This window comes from Sinocyclocheilus anshuiensis, unplaced genomic scaffold, assembly GCF_001515605.1.
Source record: "Sinocyclocheilus anshuiensis isolate Anshui unplaced genomic scaffold, SAMN03320099.WGS_v1.1 scaffold273, whole genome shotgun sequence".
Taxonomy (NCBI): domain Eukaryota; kingdom Metazoa; phylum Chordata; class Actinopteri; order Cypriniformes; family Cyprinidae; genus Sinocyclocheilus; species Sinocyclocheilus anshuiensis.
The window spans coordinates 1,207,834-1,226,397 of NW_015540857.1; the positions used below are offsets into that span (position 1 = coordinate 1,207,834).

Consider the following 18,564-nt stretch of genomic DNA (forward strand, 5'->3'; position numbering starts at 1 on the left):
TTACAACAATACTACTAATCGTTTTAGTTTGATATTAGTGATAGGCTGATATATCAACTGATATTTGGCAAAATGTCACAAAGGGGGAAAAAAAAATCTAAACCATATAATAATAATAATAATAAATTCTGATAATTCCAACATCAACAATAAAAATAATAATAATTTCTGATAATAAAAAAATTCCAATAACAACAACAGCAGCAATAATAATAATAATATATATTTTTTAGTTTTATATTAGTGACAGGCTGATATATCAACTGATATTTGGCCAAATGTCTCAAAAATGGGGAAAAAAGCTAAACCAAATTTCATATAATAATAATAATAATAATAATAATAATAGTAGTAATAATAATAATAATCAATTAATTGATTCAGTCTTAGATTATAGTAGACTGCTTTATCAACTGATTTTTGGCCAAAAGTTACAATAAAGTTTTATTTTTACAATAAAAAAACGGGGAAAAAAGCTAAACCAATATCAAATCAATCAATCCTTTGTTCAAATGCAAACACTTCATTCAAATGTAAAAAAAAAAAATACATAAAAAAAAAGTGATTATATATTGGCCAGGTTCTTTTTGAGAATAAACCCACTGATGGATAATCATTCATACTTTGTGAACGATTTACACAAATTTATTTTGCTCATATTTATATATATTACAGTGACAGTACAAGCAGAAAGTTCATTATAGTAAATATATTCCATTCAGGTGCGCGGCTTTCGGGTTTAGAGGGCATTTGGCCGTTTCGACTGCCCATGAATTTATATTTCATGAATGGGATTTACAAACTCCCTCGAGGAGAAACACGAAGGATTGTGGAGGTTATGAGATCATTCTGCCCTTCTGTGAGCTTTGGACTCGATCCCGCCATGATCCTTCACTCTGATGCTAAAACTCGGCTTTATTTCAAACACAGAGCAGCCAAATGAACAGCAGTGGCTTTAAAGAGATAGTTCACCCAAAAGATATAATTCTGTCATAATTTATTCACTATTTTTTAAACCCCAAACCTTCTGACTGACTGACTTCTGTAAAACAGAAAAGGAGACATTTAGATGAACATTCACGCTGCACTTTTCCATACAATGGAAGTGAATGGGAACCAGGGCTGCCGAGCTCCAAAAATGACTAAAAGCATCATAAAAAATTATCGTATAAATTCAGAAGACACAGAATATCGCATATTTACTATGTTTATGGCTATTTAAAGCACATTTTTGATGCTGAATGTAAGGGAAAAGAGCGGCAAATCATTTAAGTTTGAAATAGATTTAGGGCCAGATTTACTAAACAAGGCAAATTAGCGTGAGAGCGCAATTCCAAAACAGCGGCGATGGGCATGGAAACTTCTGCGAGTGATTTACTGACAACGTGCAAATTAAAGAACACAGACGCAACATCTCATTTACATATCGACCAACGCAACATACCAAGTGCAGTGCAAATCAGCGTAGTCGCAAATAAGCAGAGCCGATGCTCATCAGGTGCGGCATGTTTTTTTGGGCGTTAAATTATAGCGCAAATACCAGTAATCTGACAAGCGCAAACGTTAGTAAATTGCGTTGTGTGATTCATTTTAATAATCTCCTCCCATAAATTTTGCGTCTGAAAGGAAAACTCCCACAAATGCATATTAAATAAGTTCAGGCGCAAAAATAACTGTTTAACGCTAATTCTTCACTGCGCGTCTTTAGTAAATCCTATCAGTACTATTTTAACGCCAAAAGATGGTTTGCGCAGGCGCAAGCCGCTAGTAAATCTGACCCTTAGTAGTAAACAATGATTGGTTTAATTTCAGCGAACTTTTATGTTCGTTATAATTCGTTAGCCGCTGTTTTTTCGGTCTCTGGCTTTCTCTCCACTCCTCTAAAGAAGAAAGACCAGCCCGAATTAGCTGTCGAGCTTCTGAATGAGGACAAAAATGTCATGCTACACGAGGGACGGCGAGAGAGAAGACGAATGGACGGATCGTGAATGAGAAGGTTGTGAAAGAGTGAAAGGGGGAAAGGTACAGAGAGATGAGAAATGTCTATGAATAGAGACCCTCTCTCCTCGGGGAGGAAGTCTCGTTCACTCGTTCAAGGACATACACTTGATTAAGGACGTTTATTCGTCTTTCAGACGGTTCGTCCACAAAGACCTTGAGTTCTTTTCTTCCTCACCTGCTCTCACACTGCATGACTTCCGATTGAGAAAAGACGACGATCGTCTCTCTTTTATAACAAAACGTATTTAAAAAGCAAGGTTGTTCAAAGGACATCAACACTGTCTGCTGCCTGTCTCTCAAATATTATATAGTCAAGTACTGGCAATATTTATTTAAAAAATAAAAATAGAAAATGCAAGTCAATAATAAACATTATGGCCTGCACATGTAATGTATTGTTTTCTTCACAAATGCTAATTATGATTTAAAAAAAAACAAAAAAAAACAACAACCTTTGCTTTACTTTTGAAAAACATGATAATTATGAACATTTATAAATATGATAAATATACAATCTACAAAACATATGTAAATAAAGTAAAAAAAGCAATAAAAATAAACGTACTTTTATTTAACTATGACTTTAAAATTAAAACTAATAAAATCTATTTGAAACTATTAAAAATCGTGTCTTGTTTCACCATCTAGATATTACAGGCCGTATATATTTTTATATAAAAGACATCTATGCAGACATCTAGTGGCTAAACAGTTTAGTATTACAGTTTTATTTGTATTATTATTATTTTTATTAAGTAAAAATAAATATTTAATATTTAATAAAAATTTACACCATATACATATTAGTCTATTTTAAAATAAGCCTACATGTTGAAATGTATGTGAAATGCTATGATCTTTCTTTATTTCAATGACTGAGCCGTGGTGTGGGGACTCTCATGTTAATTTTTACATTTTCCAGCTCATTTTCCACTAGAAAACTTACACACAACTGCACACATGCACACCATGGAATTTTAAATCACTAACAAACACTGAATTTTAGCTACCATGATGATTTCCATGCTAGTCGTACCTGCAAATGTTCAAGTTGTTTGAGTAGCCTTTGTTAAAGCAAGAGTCTTCATGAATAGCTTAACACTGTACAACTATGTTATTTCCTTTATCCTTTTCGAAGACAAAATAACTGAAATTTCCAGACATGAAAACGTTTTTTCACAGCAGGAAGCATCGTAATTAACTGTAGCAGCGTCTCATCACGCGTTTGAGGAGAATAACTGTAGACGGGTGTTATTTGCACATGCACCAGCAGGTGGCTCACGTGAGTCAACATGAGTGTCAACAGAACCAGGAACTACTGTATGATGAAGCAGCGCTAAATATAGCATTATGATGTCAAAAAATTCATTTCATTTTAAATGAAACAAATGTAATCCTGACAGTATTCAACTTTTTACAAAATGTAACTGTAATCCGAATACTTTGTTTTTTTGATGTAACTGTAACGGATTACAGTTACTATATTTTTGTATCCTGATTACGTAACACCATTACAAGTATTCCGTTACTCCCAACCCTGTATATAAATCATAAATAATCAATTTAAATTAATTCATTAATTAATAAATACACTTGAAAATAAACGATTAAAAGAAAGAAGGACAAAAAGAAAGGTTCAAAGTTGGTGCCTGTCCAAAAAAAAGGTAGAAAATCACTTGAAAACAGCCTAGAAGAATTTCCAAAATGTACATAATTTCACAAATATTTTAAATATATTAAAAAAAAAATTGTATTTAGTGTTGAAACCTAAAGTATTGATGTTACATTGTGAAAAAAAGAATCGTGACGTATCAATATGCGACTGTATTGCAAAACCCTGTTTACAAAACACCTATTTTCGCAAATCACCCTCAATAACCTCCCTACGAAATAACCAAACGTGCAAATAAAGTTGCAGCCTCATATAGAAAGAGCTGACGGTGCTGACCGCCCGCGGCGAGCTCTGGGCTTCCTAATAGTAGCTCTGAGCTGCAGACTAACCTAATAAATACAACAAAAATGGGGTTCAGATAAGAACAGGCAATTATAGCAATCCACTGCGCTCGGCAGCTGACACAGGAAAATTGTATTTGGTATAGATGATGGATGAATGCAATCCTGCGCTGGGGACGCGCGTGCACACGAGCACCTTTAATAAACGCACAGCTCTATTAAACGCGCACACGCGCAAAACCCACTTCCAACACACGCAAGCATCTTTACAACTAAGAGCAGTGCTGATGTTTTGACAGCGTTATTATTGTGGGCTGCAAGGACAAAGGTTAATCGGTTTGATGTTTCTGAAAGAAGCCTCTTCTGCCCACCAAGGCTGCATTTATTTGATGAAAAATACAGTAAAAACTGTAATATTGTGAAATATTTTTACAATTTAAAATATTTGTTTTCTATTTTAATATATTTTAAAATGTAATTTATTCCTGTGATGCGAAGCTGAATTTTCAGCATCATTACTCCAGTTTTTAATGTCACATGATCCTTCAGAAATTATTCTAATATGCTGATTTGCTGGTCAATTATTATTGGTACTCCTTTTTTAGTGTGTAAATCATACATTCTGCCTTGATGAACAGAAAGTTCAAACAGTATTGATTTGTAATAGAAATCTTTTGTAACACTGTAAGTGAGCTGTTGTTAATCAGCCAAAAAGAAAGGAAATTTGGATCATGTTATTAAATGTTTTTTTGACAATGTATAATATGATTACAAAAATAAATGACAATTACATTTATATTTACATATAAAAATCATGAAAACTTTTAAAATTAAATTAAAATGGATAAATTAAAAATGAGAAGGTACAAATCAGTTAAGATTAAATATTTTATATATTAGTTATTATTGTATAGTATTATTTTATATATTATTCATAAATTAAAAAAAGAAAAATTAAACATTAATTTGTGTAACAGAAATTAGAAATTATAGAAATTTAGATAATATAAAAAGTTGCTTTTTGGTAGTTAGAGGAACCATAAACTCAGTTATTAATTATGGTTCTTATTACAGCTTATTTTTGTTCATACATCATGATACATTTTTTTCCCTCATGATTCTTTGATGAATAGAAAGTTCAAAACATTATTTATTTGAAATAGAAATCTTTTGTAACATTATAAATGTCACTTTTGGCCACTTTAATGCATCCTTGCTCAATAAAAGTATTAATTTTAATTATTTATTTGTTTTTTGAATGGTAGTTTTTCAGAGTTTCCACAAAAATATGAAAGGGCACAACTGTTTTCATAATTGATAATAAATAGGTATATTAGAGTGATTTCTGAAGGATCATGTGACACTGAAGACTGGAGTAATGATGCTGAAAATTCAGCTTTGATCACAGGAATAAATTACATTTTAAAATATATCAAAATAGAAAAAGAGTTAATTAAAACTGTAATAATATTTCACAATATTACAGTTTTTACTGTATTTTATATCAAATAAATGCAACCTTGATGATCAGAAAAGAGACTTCTTCCAAAAACCATTAAGTGAATCGCAATCGCAAATGTACTATTTTTATTTTAAACAGTTTGTGAATTAGTAAGTCACATAACCTAAAAAGTAAGTAGTATGCTAGTCCGTACACACACCCACACACACAAGTTTACCTGTTCGTGCGTCAGTTCTCCGAGCGGAGGCGGAGACGGTTCCTCACACACCGCCAAGCTGCGGACTAACTTTAACTTGCCGTTGGACTGGAGGAGAGTAACCATGGTTACCTAAACGTCTGGCACTCATTCGCAAAAGAACGTCCAACAACGCAACTAAAAATACACAAGCACCATTCTGCAGCATCTCAGGAGACTTTTCAGAGCTCAGGGAGGGGTTTGTGATTAGATCGTTAATTAGAAGCGTGTTTATTAAAACGGACGCTTACGTAAAGATCCGACACCCCTGAAAGTCTGAAAATCTCAAAGTACGAACAACACAAAACAAACAACAAACAAGCAGCTTGACAGTTTTTCATATGTAAATTATTATTTTTAGAAATGATAATAAACACAAGAGACGGTTTCTTGCAGGCAATGTCAAAACAACAACAACAACAACAAAAAACAACGTACTCAACATAATCGCAAAAAACAGTTCGGCTGTTTAAAATGCAGTGATGAAACGCATCAAGAGCAGAGCAGAATTTGCCACTGTAGGTGGGAAAATCTCCGGAGGTGGAGCTCGGGTCTTACAAACCCCCAGCATCTCGGTACATGCTGCAGAAGTGCTAAATGCAGCACTCCCCCCCCCGAAGCACATTTATTATTCTTTACTGACTCGAGCAGGGGCTTATATTCCCACAATGCACTGACAAACTCTCTCTCTCTCTTTTTCTCTCAAGGCACACAGAGTGCAGGCAAACGAAACACAAACAACTGATCCAAAAAAAAGCAAACCAATTCATGCTGTGATCATACCGTACCTTGGACCGTTTAATAGTCTGTGCTGATTGGCCGAGCTGTTGGTAATCAGAAAAAAGGGAGGAAAATGCACATTGTTTGTCATAACGAATGAAATGCTTAAAAATTTATAAATATAAATAATGAAATTTAAAATTTACATTGCTTTTGTATTAACTATAACAAATTAAGTATATAGTATAAATCTACAATATTATATATATCATATATAAATATATCATTAAATATATAAAATATATAGAGATACATTTATGTATTTGATGTGAAATATAAAAAGGTTCTTTTTTTGCAATAAGAGAAGCATAATTTCAATCAAACTGCCATTGCAACTCAAAATCTAAAAAAAGTCAAATGTTTCACTTATATGCAGTGATATAACAATACATAGTAATAATAAACCTATATTTACCTATGTATATTTGTACTAAAACATTTTATAACATGTAAAATGAAGGTGAACATTTTTGTGTAATGACACAAACGAGTCTTTGAACCTTTGTATTGAAATAGGCAGAAAAAAACAAGGTTCACAGAAATGAACCACTGGCGTGAGATTGTGAAACAATGTTTAAACAAACAATAAAAATATTTTTGGCCTGTTTTTGGAGATAAACTGTCTTTAATAGTTCATTTATTATAGACTTTATTTACTTAGTTAATATATATTATATTATATTATATTATATTATATATATATACACATACACACACACATACATATATATGTGTATATGTATGTAAAGACATGTATAATGTAGATATTTATATTAAATAATTTGATGTATCGCCCAGTCCTGGAAAATGGTGTCAAATCCAGAAGGTCAAAAAGTTGCGCTGCGCGTTATCACAGGTAATATATATCGTTAAAGGAGTTCGTGCACCAGTGAAGCAGCTAATTGTGCAGGAGAGGAGAGAGAAATGAACAATGAGCGAGGAATAGAGCTGAGATCAGCATGTGGTTCAATGCACCTGGCCACTGCCCTTTCTCAATGCACCAAGAGCAGATGGTGGCAAAGTCACACGCGCGCACACACACACACACGCTCACACACCCTGAGGGTTTGCAGATAAACCAGCAGGATTTCAGGTGCAGATTAACTGTCCTCCCTCTCTTTCCTGGCATTAGCCAATCACACGCCAGCTTGGATCTGACTGGCTGATTCTACTCATCTCGTTGTCTTATCTCTATCTTTAAGCAGAGACATTAGGAAAATGGAAACCGCGGCAACAGCATACTACCATCCCATAATAAGTAATTAGCAAGAGGTTACAATCTCATTTTCTGTTGGCTTTGGACTACATTACACATATTGCATCACTGCTGTTACTAGGTTTACCTGAGTTTGATGGGAGGAGTTTTGGTCTGTCACACACTCCTGGGCGTGTGTGCCGTTATTCTGGGGCGCGTGTTGGGGGTCGTTGAGGGACGCGGGCGGTTCGGCCATGTGCGGCGCGTCACTCTCCAGAACCTTCATAACGTCACAACTTCTGGTGTCCAGAGAAGATTCAGACATTATCCTCAGAAGCAAGACCGAAAATCACCACCTATGAGATAAAAACACACACTGCTGATTTGGTTGACAGCTTGATGTTTATTTCAACTTGTGACATCAAAATTACTGGTTCTTCACTAACAAATTGAAGTTAAAATTGTAAAAATGTAGCGGGTTGGGCAAAATTACGATTTCTACAATGCCAAAGGCTTGCCACATGAATATTAACGATGTCTGACGGTGCTTCGTAACCTTCCTGGAGTGTGCAGTCATGTAACCTAATTAATATCCATTTCCCATAGTAGTATTCGTTAATTAGTCACCTGACTAAGTGCCTAAATATTGATCTCGACCAATCAGTTAAGCCTACAGGCTAATGCCAATCTACATAATTAAAATTCATAAGTGATTTTATTCATAGGCAAATTTCGGACTCAATTTGGTAACTAAACAAAGGCTATGTCTTTTTAAGATCTAAAACGAGTATTATTAATCACGAGTATCAAAAATGTCATGCTGACACTGAGTCATAACCATTTCTCGAATGCGGATTCACAATACGAATGAGTATTCATTTGCATAGTCCGTAACTGTAAATTTTGCAAGTTACGTAACTACTGAAATGTAGATACAAAAAAAGACAATGAATTTACTTTGTCCATACCTATAAAATATGCGAGTTACCTAACTATTTAAATCTATATACACAAAAGAGAACAATTAACGTAGTCTGTAACTATAGGTTCATGATTCATAGGTACACAAGTTACGTGACTACTGAAATATAGATAAGCAATAGTTATTTTAAACATTACTCTTTTTTTTCCCCCCGAAAAAAATATGCATTTACGACGTAGTCCATAACAAGTTACGCAAGTAAAGTAACTATTAAAATAGAGATACGCAAAAGAGAATGCATTTACGTAGTCTGAAACAATGAGTTACGCAAGTTATGTAACTATTGAAACATAGATACGCAAAAGAGAATGCATTTACGTAGTCTTAATCAGTTACGCAAGTTATGTAACTATTGAAGCATAGATACGCAAAAGAGAATGCATTTACATAGTCTGAAACAATGAGTTACGCAAGTTACATAACTATTGAAAGGTAGATATGCAAATAAGAATGCATTCATGTAATCTGTTACTGAAAGTTACGCAAGTTACGTAACTATTGAAATCTAGATAAGCAAAAGATATATTTTTATGACATTTTCAGATGTTTTGGTCGAAAAATATGCATTTACGTAGTATGTAACCAAGTTACGCTAGTTACATAACTATTGAAAGGTAGATATGCAAAAGAGAATGCATTTGCGCAGTCTGTAACTATAAGCTACGCAAATTACATAAGTATTCAAATCTAGATATGGTAACTATAGTCTGTAACTATTAAGCAAGTTATGTAACTACTGATATCTAGATACGCAAAAGAGAACTAGGTACTTCAATACTTCAGATTTTTGTTTTGTTTTTCACAAATTATTGGGGAACTAATAAAACTGTTATTTTGTGATACAACCAAAACGTATTCGTATTTATAAAATGACATAAGTACCAAAGAGACTGTGTTTACCGGTTGTGCTGTTTTCAGGACTGGGCTGGAACCTTAGGGAGCGTAGGACCCTGGGGCCTCTGGAGGCAGCGGGGTGGACTGAGAGACGGACAGGGGGCAGCAGCAGTCCCATGACCCCCGTCACCAGCGCTCGGGTCGGGTCGCCAAGCCACGGCTCACGCACACGCTCCGCATCACCCTCGGACACCTGTCACACACACACAAGGACAGAGGTCAGGGACGCATGGATACAGTAGCGTCCGTGAGGGAGCAGAAGCACTGCAGCGCTTTTGAAAAAGTGTCAGGGTGGTGACATGAATATGGAGAACAGACTGTGCCGCAGAGAGACAGGAACATTAAAATACATAAGAGAGGAAGTCATGTTTAACGCTGAACCTTTGACGCATTTCAGTGAGCTCGAATACAAAGCCAATAATATGACTCCACCCTCAATTTATAAATATTTTGTGTTGATTAGAATACAATAATAGTTGCTTTGACAGAATTGACTCAGTATAGTACGACAAGGTTTAGCTTATGCATATTAATTAGGTCTAGCTGATGCTGCATCTTTAACCTTCCTACTTAGTACAATAACTTTAATTAATTAGCAAATTTCTTGAGTCAAGAACTCTCCATCTTCAGAAATTTGTGGTTGTTCCCATTCAACAAGAGTTCCTACTATTACAAATAATTAATAGTATCAACTCAATTTGACAAAACTACAAATCTTAAAGGAAAAATCATAGAAACTTAACATGAGTGGCAAAATCATGATTGGTTTTAATTTGATTTATTTTTCATTTTTTTGCAATTATTGTGTATTTCCCTTTTTTTAAGTTTCCACTTTTTCCATTTAATTTTTTATTATTTAATTTTTTTTTGCCAATGAAATTTTTCTAATTTCATTTAACTTTGAATCTAATATTAATATTTTATTTCATTTCATCTTAATATAGATGACCAAATTACTAATCTTGCTGATTTAGTTCTGTTAAATGTATTAGAAAAAAATTAATATTTTCAATTTTAATTTTCGTTTAATTGGTAGTAATTTTTTTATGCACCTTTGTTATTTGTTTGATTTTAATTTCATTTTTGCATTTTAATTTTCTATTTTAGTTTAATTTCATTTTTCTTTTTTTTTATTATTATTTTTTAATTTCCAGTTAGCAATTTTAGTGCTTTAATTAATTTCAGTTGGCGAGATTTCTAATTATCATTTAAGTTTTATACTTTTATTTTATTTTAATGTTTTCAGTAATGTTTTCAAATCAATACATAAGACCAAATAACCAATCCTACTGAATTAGTGCCGTAGAATTTATTAAAAATAATGAATATTTTAGTCTTATTTTAATTTTAGTTTAATTTTTAGTAATTTTATGCGCCTTTGCTATTCGCATTATTTCGATTTTTCTATTTAGGCTTACTTTAATATTTTTATTTATTTTTATTTTTTTTCAGTTAATTAATTTCAGTTAGTTGGCAACATTTCTATTTTTCATTTAAGTTTTTCATATAATATTTTTTTAGCTTTATTTGAATGTTTTGAATAGTTTCAGGTAATGACAACAAATCAACACAGCAGCAAATTACCAATCCTACTGATTCAATTCTTTAAAATTCCTTGAAAATAATGCATATTTATAAGTTGTTTCATAACCTTCCTATCACGCTAAAGTAATGCTGTCGTAACAGTAGGATTCATCCATTCAAGCTTGTGTCCGAATGAACTGAACATATGGGCCAGTCTTCACCTGGGTATCAATGACCCATCAACCCTCCCCCCTCCCCAAAGCAACCCCACCCATCCTCCTGACTCTGTAATCCCGCAAAGTACGCCAACTGGGTCCGAATACACCATCCAATCCGAGTCCGGCAAGAGATTTATGTTACTAAAACCACCAGAGGAGACGCATAGTGACACACATACACTGATCAAAATTCAAGGGATTAGCATTGCGCGCGATGTGACAGTAACGCAGGTGGCGGCAATGACAAGAACAGGTGGGTACGACCACACGCTCATGTGTGGCGCACACAAACACACAAGCTGTCATCCAAACCAGTCATCCATCCAGACGGTCCATCAGAATGATTCGAGACCGTGCCATGACTTTTCCATGAGTGTTTGCGCACAGGTCTCTGGCGTTATCCCACGTCACCGCTGGAAGCATGCGTCTCTTCATCTCCTTTGGGCTCAAGAGCCGTTCCAGGTCGCGGGGACAATGGGCGGCACAATTACGCACCAAGTGACGCTCTCAAGGACAATTATGACTTATGAGAGCGCTTTTACACCCACACATGGATCGAAACACCTACAAGTTGGTCAGGAATTACGCGAGCGCTGTTCATAAATATCCAAGCATCTCTCTTGCTGCGGGCTAATCTCGACGCTGCCGTATCTTTTTCTCCATTTATGTCGAGGTGAAGTGAAAATCCAAATCTGCATTTCAAAATACGCCCTCCACCGCAACAACCCTCCCCTCCTGCTCGCACAACAGTTTTCGCTCCATATTCAATAAGTTCTTCCGAGCATCACTAGAGAGGAAAGACTCCCCGTGGACCTCGACGGCTGTATATTTTCACAAACTTGACAGTACAGATGTCCGAGTTTGACGCTTGAGGATATAAAAAAACCCGAGAAAACCAACCACCGCAGAAACACACAAATACTCCGGCTGCATCTCGAAAACTACACTGCATTTTCGAGCATTTCTATTCGAATAAATGTTCATATAATGTCCAAATAACGCCCAAAAATGATGCCTTGGTAGGCAGTATGCTTGTTAATGTCCAAAAAAAACACAAAGTATGATGACTAAAAGCGCTGTCTAGGTAGATAAAGATTTTTTTTTAAATGCTCAAAGGCAGCTTACTAAGTATGAAGCCCAAAACCAAGCAAGATATTCCTATAACAATGTAAAATACTCAATACTGCGGACTAGATAGAGACCTTACATAATTTCTAAGCCATGATGCCCAAAAATCTTGTCGTGTTAGGCTGCTCACTAGCTTGACAACGCTGTTTATAAAGACAGCTAACTAGCTTTTGCGGTCTCGCAGCCCGAAATGCTATCTAGTCTTTGTAAGACGCCCAAATTTGCTGTCTAGATAGGTTGCACAAAAAGTACGATGCTGTTTAGGGAGACTTTAAGCAAAGCCATCTAGGTAGGCAGCTCACTAGGTTATGTATAACACTCACTAGGTTTGATGAACATGCGGTGTATGTAGGAAGCTCATTTGGAACAATGCCCAAAAATGTTGTCTAGGAAGGTAGTGCACTAAATACGATGCATGCAATTGTTGCCTAGGCAAACAGTTAATATGATTTTGCTGCATGAAAATGCAGTCTAGGTAGGCGGCTCAATAGATATAATGCCCTAAATGCATCTAGGAAATCAGTTCGCTTCATATGATGGCCAAAAACGCTGTCTGGGTAGGCGAATAACAAGTTTTTACATTTGCATGTATGCATTATTAAGCAGAAGAAAATGATGCCAAAAACTGCTGCTTATGCAGCTCAAACAGTATAATGTCCTAAATGCATCTAGAAAGGCAGTTCACAAGGTATTATGCCCAAAAATGCTGTCTAGGAAGGTAATGCACTAAGTATAATGGATGATTGCTGTCTGGGCAAACAGTTAATAAGCTTTTGATGTCTGAAATGCAGTCTAGGTAGGCGGCTCAATAGGTATAATGCCCTAAAATGCATCTAAGAAACCAGCTCACTAGATTTGATGGCCGTGAATGCTGTCTCAGTAGGCGTATAACAAGCTTTTACATTAACATTTATGCATTAAGCAGGCGAAAATGATGCCCAAAACTGCTACTTAGGCAGCTCAAATGGTGTAATGCCCAGAAATGCTGTCTAGGAAGGAAGCGCACTAATTACGATGCACCCAAATGCTGTCTATGCAAACATTTAACATGCTTTTGATGACCAAAAATGCAGTCTAGATAGGCAGCTCGGTAGGTATGAGCTGAAAAAATAAAATGCTGTCTAAGTAGAAGGCTCACTAGGTGCAATGCCCAAAAATGCTGTCAAGGTAGTTTACTGGGTTTTGAGATCTAGAAATCACTAATTCTGGGACGGACATACAGACATAACGAAAACATCAGCCCACAAACAAATATCGCTTTTGTTTTATTGTTTTCCTTCTTTTTTCATTTTATTACATCGTAAACAAACTACTAAAACAAACAAAAGACAAAAAACAGACAATACATGCAAAGTATAAGAAAAAAGACAAACACAGCCACAACATTTTGACCTTTTCACAAAAATTTACGCAACATTCATCATCCTGCTCCAAGCATGTTGTCCAAGACAATAAAGCCCATCCGTAACTTACCATTATCAATTATTAATCACCATATTTCAGGAAGCAATGAGCACTTACCCTCCGACAAAAGAAGCGCATCACCGCGCCGGGCTCCAGGCTACACGTATTTCACTTCACCCCTGTTTTAGACTAATATGCAAATGGACCATATTTCTGGATAAAAGTGTCGCTAATGGTTTTCCCTCCTTTTTTCCCCCCTCCCGTCACAATCTGTGTTCTCAGTGTGTGGCCGCTGTCACAGTCGAGCTATTCTTCTCCTCTCCTCATCAGTTCATTTACACGATTCGCCACATTAACGATATTAGCCGGGCTGCCTTCGGCTGTAATTTACACCGACACAAACACCCAGCTTTCCACTGATAGCCGCCTCGGGCGCTTTTTTAAATTATAAAATAGAGCAATTATGAGAATGTCATTACAAAGTGCGCTCGCACACACACACAGACAGGCATGGAGTGTAATTTGCTGACACGCAAATTTATTCGCAATGAATTTAACATCTGCATGGAATAAATTAGCAGTAAAATGAATTTAGATTATTTTATCATGTACGCTTTCGCGTACAATTTGGAATATATTTGTAAAGACAAATCTTACAAATTTTATTAAGTCTAAAATGACCTTGTTTCATTGTGTAAAAAAAAAAAAACGTACAAAATTTACATTTACGAATATACAACTAAAGTTTTTACTACTTTACGTATTTTTTTGTTCACATTCGCTGCAATTTAAACAAGCAAGAAAAAATGTCAGCATACAAATCAACACGTCCAAGACTTCACGCACACACACCTGCCTGGCGTTCATGATCCGCTGCTCGGCTCACGTCATTAGTTTCCATAGCAGCCCGAGTGCCATCAAACGGAGCACGCTCAGTGCAGCTTTGCTCTCCTCCGTCTGAGTGCGGAGCGTTCGCGTACCTGCCCAAAACCATCGCTGCCGCAATCCTTCCTGATTCTCCCCTCTCTCTCTCACGCACACAAGCTCTCCGCCAAATCAACAGCTGGCCTTTGTGATGTCATCCCTCCCCTGGCCAATCTGAGGGCTGGGTGCAGTATGTCAGCGTTAAGCAGGGCTCCACCCTCGAGAGCCAATCAGATGGCCCCTGTGGACCGGAGAGAGAGGCAGACGGCAGAGAGACACACACACACACACACACACGACCAACTGTGGCGAAGTGCCACTGTGGGACAGTCTGTCAGGGTAGGAGCACGCCAGCACTGCAAATCCACCTTATTCGGTTGCACGTAAGCTACCCGTCGAACCCAGTGCCGCAGTCGCACACACGCCCTGCTTAAAGTGACATCCCTTTGTGCCTTAAAAAAAACACATTTTCACAAACAAAAAATGCCGCAAGTTAATTGAAGGGAGGTTTGGTAGACGCCCAGGTTTAACGAGCGAACGTCTTTGCCGTTGCTGACCGACGCAGGCAGGTGAGGTCATCGGGAAAAGTGGGTCACGGAAAACGGTTTGCGCATTACTGACGAAATGTAGCCAAAAAACAAATAACGGACCGAAAAGTGGCTTTGAATATGAACAAAACCACAGCAAACCAAACAGGCAGGTCATAAGACAGGGAGCTCACAAGGTTTGATGCTCAAAAATGCTGTCTAGATATGGAGCTAACTATATTTCATGCTCAAAAATTGTCTTTAGATAGGAAGCCAACCAGATAAAATGCCCAGAAACACTGTCTAGGTTAGTTTGATTGTCATTATGTTTGATGCTTTAGATAGGGACCTCACTTGTTTTGATGCTCAGCAATGCTTTCCAGATAGTGGACTAACTAGGTAAAAATGGCCAGAAACATTGTCTAGATAAGCGGTTCACTAGGTTGAATGTTTAAAAATGCTATCTAGTTAGGGAGCTCACTTGGTTTGATGCCCAAAATGCTGTCTAGATAGGGAGCTAAGGTTCAATGCCCAGAAATGAGGTTTGATGCTGAAAAAATTGCTGTCTATATAGGGCGGTAAGTAAAATGCTGTCTAGAAAAGGACTAAGTAGGTAAAATGTCAAGAAACACTATGTAGGTGGCTCACTAGGTTTGATGATCAAAAATGCTGTCTTGATAGGGTGCCAAGTAAGTAAAATGCCAAGAAACACTGTTCATTGTTAACGCCCAAATTTTTGTCTATTTAAGCAGCTTGCTAAGTATAACACCAAAAATGCTATCGAGATAGGGAGCTAATTAGGTTTGATGCCCAAAAAAGCTGTCTAAAAAGAGAGCTAAATAAGTAAAATGCCAAAAAACAACATTTATGTAGGTGGCTCCCTAGGTTTGATGACCAGAAACGCTGTCTAGATAGGCAGCCTACAAAGTATGATGATTAAAAAAATGCAGTATATGTAGGCAATTCACAAGATTTGATTCCCAAAAACAGCTGCCTAGGTAGTCAGCTTTCCTGTGTGATGCTCCAAAACGCTGTCTAGGTAGGAAGCCCAATATGTTCGATTTCCAAAATGTCATCAAGGTAGGTAGGCACGATGCTCAAAACCGTAGTCTAACTAGACAATTCAAAGCAAACACGCTTCCAGACTAAACAATATACCCAGACAAAACTCCAAATTAACAAACAATCGTGATCTTGACGTGATTGTGACTGACTGCGCCGACAACTACCGCCGTTTTCGCTGTAGAGAAAGGAAAAAAGTCAAAACTGACAGTTGCACAAAGCCAGTCAAGTTAAAGTAAAACTTCCCATTCACCAAGCAGCTCCTTTCAGTGAAAGAGAAAATCTGCAAAAATTCCAGCTAAACGGCGCATTACATGCGTCTCATTTGCATAACAAAAGACCAGAGGGGGGGGAGGACTGGCACTGCTGGCTAATTGTAGCCCAAGATGCCATTCGCCTGTGGAGGAAACGTGACAGCTGCGTTTTATTCTGCTTTCCCCCGATGGTGTCTGCAAGCACGGTGGGAATAGCCTCAGGATAAGGGGCGAAATTTCCAGAAGCCTTCTAATAAGCATGTTGGGGGTGGGGGGCCGGATAACGTTGCGCTTCATGACTAGCTTGACCAAGAAACGTTACCTATGCAAAACAGCAAGAATAAATGAAAAATATATGGATTACTAAAGCAGCAGAGGCAGCAGGAGGTAGCACAGTAGTAATCTGTATCGGATATTATCTCATTAGGGAGAAACGTCCAGCTCCACGCTGATTACCGAAAGAGAGAACAGGTCAATAACTCTGTATCGCCCCAAAATACCACAGCGCCATAATTCACCACACCGGTCATTATTCTCGTCAATACATAGGGACGAGAGAAGGTCTGCTGTCCGCCGGCTTTTCCAGCCATGTAAGAACAGAATGAGAAAATGTGTTGACATTTAAAGGTGACCGGTCACAACGGTCATTTCTCTGGTCCAGGTGACACCTCTGGGCAGCTCCGAGACCCGGATGCATACAAGAAAAATGAGACGATGAGGGTTTTGTGGAAATCTGGATGAGAGAAGCTCTCAGGGCGATAACAAATCTTGCTGTAAAAACAAAGTGGTCCTGCTCTAGATTCTCAGTACTTATTGGGTGAACAGGGAGCAGAGGGTGAACAGGTAACATTCAGGATGATGACAGATTTTTTTCTAAAAGCATAACAAGACTTTGACCTCTTTGGGACATGAGTTTAACTGCATATTATTGTTCATTCCTTCACAAAAATGGCTAGCTTGCAGATTCAATCTATTTTTTGGGTGAACAAGGTGCACAGGGCAAACAGGTACAATCCTAGATGACAGCATATATTTTGGCAGAAGCATAATAAGGTGATCTTGACCCCTTTTTTGAACACCGATTCAACTGTACACACACTAACACAGATGTCCAGCTGTGAATTCTCACTTTTTGGGCGAACAGGGCACACAAGGTGAAAAGTTAACATTCAAAATGATAACTAATATTTTGCCAAAAAGTTTTTATGGCCTTTTTTGGATACCACTTCAACTTTATATCACTATACTTACACACATTTTTAACACACACATCTGGCTCTAAATTCACACTACGTTTTGGGTGAACGGTGCATAAGACGATAACTTATTTTGCTAAAAATGTATAAATTTAACACCAATTCAACTGCATACAACTATTCACTGCTCCACACAAAAATTTGGCAGAACGATTCAACGTACTTTTTGGGTGAACAGTGTGCTCAAGGCAAATGGATACAGTTCTATTTATTATATTTCACCAAAAGCATAAGGTGATTTTGACCTCTTCTGGACACCAATTTAACTATACATTTAATAACACAAAAGCCTGGCTCTAAATTTTCACTACTTTTTGGGTGAACAAGGCACATAGGGTGAAAAGGTAACATTCAAAATGATAACTAATATTTTGCTAAAACTTGCCAAGGTGATTATGGCCTCTTTTGGACACCAAGCCAACTACATATCACTGCATACTCCTAAACACAAACGCCTGTTTCTAAATTTACAGAACTTTAATGGGTGAACAGGGCACACATGGTGAAAAGGTAAATGCATAACAAGGTGATTTATCCCTCATTTCTCATTTTGGTCAGTTTAACTGCTCAAGTACTGGACAGAAAAAAAGTGCTCGAGCACACGAGGTGGGCTATTGTTAATTTCTGATCTGTGTATGCATGCGTCAGATGGACATCTTTGGCTGTTGCACTGTGTTTCACGGTTTTTCAGAAATGCACAACAAAGGCGTCATGTTTTTAAAAAGGTGTAAAGTAAAAAAAAAAAAAAAAAAAAAACCCCCCAAC

General features: G+C 36.9%; 1 pseudogene; it reads right to left on the bottom strand.

Annotated features, from left to right (window-relative positions):
• Positions 1 to 18,564, bottom strand: part of LOC107687880 (R3H domain-containing protein 1-like) — a 44,584-nt pseudogene that overhangs the window by 22,570 nt on the left and 3,450 nt on the right.